This window comes from Penaeus monodon, chromosome 41 (genome assembly GCF_015228065.2).
Source record: "Penaeus monodon isolate SGIC_2016 chromosome 41, NSTDA_Pmon_1, whole genome shotgun sequence".
Lineage (NCBI taxonomy): Eukaryota > Metazoa > Arthropoda > Malacostraca > Decapoda > Penaeidae > Penaeus > Penaeus monodon.
The window spans coordinates 20850252-20852751 of NC_051426.1; positions in this window are offsets into that span (position 1 = coordinate 20850252).

Below are 2500 nucleotides of genomic sequence, written 5' to 3' on the forward strand. Positions count from 1 at the left end.
CCGATAATGACAATGCAGAGGTATAAGGATGAGTTTGGGGGGGGAAAAGGGGAGGAAAAGGGGGAGATGGGGAGGAGAGGGGGAGATGGGGAGGAAGGGGGGGATGGGGAGGGGGGAAGGGGAGGAAGGGGGGAAGTGGGTGAGTAGGGGAGAAAGAGAATGAGAGAGAGAGAAAGGAGAGAGAGAGAAGAGAGAGAGAGAGAGAGAGAGAGAGAGAGAGACGAGACAGAGAGAGAAGACACGAGAGAGAGAGAGAGAGAGACGAGATGAGAGAGAATTGATGGATGACGGGAGAGAGAGAGAGAGAGAGAGGGAGAGGGAGAGGGAGAGTGGAAGAGAGAGGGAGAGGGAGAGGCGAGAGACGGAGGAGGACCGAGAGACGGAGATGAGAGAGAGAGAGAGAGAGGATCAGAGAGACGAGAGAGAAAGAGAGAAGAGAGCAAGATAGAGAGAGAGAAGAGAAGAGAAGAGAAGAAAGAGAGAGACCGCGGAAGAGAAGAGAAGAGAAGAGAAGAGAAAAGAGAAGAGAAAAGAGAAGAGAGAGAGAGAGAATGGGGGGGAAGAGGGAAGGAGAGCGGCGGAGGAAGGGGAGAGCGAAGGGAGGGGAGAGGTGGCCATGCGGAGGGGGTGAGGGGAGGGGGAGGGGGAGGGCGGGGGGGGGGGAGGGAGGGGGGGGGGGGAAAAGGGGGGTTTTTTAAGGTTTTTTGGGGTTTTTTGGTGTTTAATTTTTTTTCCCTTGTTGGCTTTTTTTTCCATTTTTTTTTTTCCTTTTTTTGTTTTTTGGTTGTTTTATTTTTCTTTTTTTTTTTAAAAAAAGGTTCTTTGTTTTCCCCATTCCCATTTGTCTCATTCTTTTTTTTCTTTTTTTTCCCTTCTTTATCTAATTTCCTTTTTCCTAATTTTTTTTTCTTTTTTTTCTTTTTTTTCTTTATATGGGGAAAAAATTTATATTTCTTCCTTTACTTTTTAATTTTCTTTTCTTTTTTTCCTCTTCCATTGGGGCCCCTCGTTTCCCCACCTTCCTCTCCCTTTCTCCCATCCACCTGCCCCTTCTAAATTACCTTCCTCTCTCCATTTTTATTTTCCCCTCTCAAACCTTCCTCCCCCTTTCCTTTCCCCCCCCTTTCCCCTTTTCCTTTCCCTTGCTTTCTCTCCCCCTTTTTCCCCCTTTTCCCCCCTTCCCCAACCTTGCTACTTACTCGCACCCCCACGGGGGTCCTCCGGCTTCCCCTCCTTCTCTGCTTTCTCCCTTCTCTTTCTTCTCCTTCCCCCTTTTCCTTCCTTTCCCCCTTTTCCCTCCCTCTCCCCCTTTCCTTCCTCTCCTGCCTCCCCATTTTTTCCCTTTCCCCTTTTTCTTCCCCCCCCTCCTCTCCCCCCCCTCCCCCCCTCCCTTCCCTCTCCTTCCCCCCGCTCTATCTCCCCGCTCTAATTCTCGTCTCTCTCTTTTCCCCTCTCCTCTTCCACTCATTTTCCTCTTTTTTTTCCCTTCTTTCTTTCCTTTTTTCTTTCCTTTTTTTTTCCTTCTTTTCTCCTCTATTTTTTTCTTTCTTCTTTTTCTTTTTCCTTCTCTCTCTCCCTCACTCTCCTCCCTCTATTCTCTCTCCTCATCTCTCTGTCTCTCTCCTCTCTCTCCCCTTCTCTTATCATTCTTTCTTTCTTCTTTTTTCTTTCTTTTCTTTTTCTCTCTTTCTTTCTCTCTCTCTCTCTCTCTTTCTCTCTCTCTCTCTCTCTCTCTTTCTTTCTTTCTTTCTCTCTCTCTCTCTTAAGAAAGAAAGGGGTAGGGGGAGGAAAAGGGAGGGAGGGCGGAGGGGAAGGAGGGAGGGAGGGAGGAAAAGTGAGGGAGAGGGAGAGGGAGAGGGAGAGGGAGAGGGAGAGGGAGAGGGAGAGAGAGAGAGTTAGAGATAGAGATAGAGAGAAACGGAGACAGACAGACAGACAGAGAAAGAGACAAAGAAATAGATTAAAAAATCCCATTCTCTCTTTTTTCCCTTCCCCGTTTCCATTTTTAGCCTCGTGCTGTCCCCCTTTCTTTTCTTCGTGCGCGCTTTTTTAAATTTTAGTTTATCTTGCAGTGAATCATTGCACTTCTGCTTCCCCAAGTTTGTCTTTCTCTCTCTCTATTTTGTTTTTTTCGAGGTACTATTTTGCTGCTTGTCCTTTTTTTTACCTCTCTCCTGTCGTGCTCTCTCTCTCTCTCTCTCTCTTTTCCCCCTTCTTTCTCTCCTTCTCCCCCCTTTTTTCATTTTTCTTGTATTACCCGCTTCCTTCGCACCATCCCCCCCCTTCCCCTTTTTAACCACCAGTGATGACTGTTTTTTCCCAGAAAAAGTCGCCAGCTGATCGCTTTCCCGCCAAAAAATTCGAGAGCCAAATACCGGGGATAACCGCTTTTAGGAAAAGCTATTTTGGACAGAAAGAAGAAACATAACATGTTGGATGTGGGGTGCATATACATATATAAATAAATGAATAAGTAACTAAGCGAAATAAATGTGGTGTG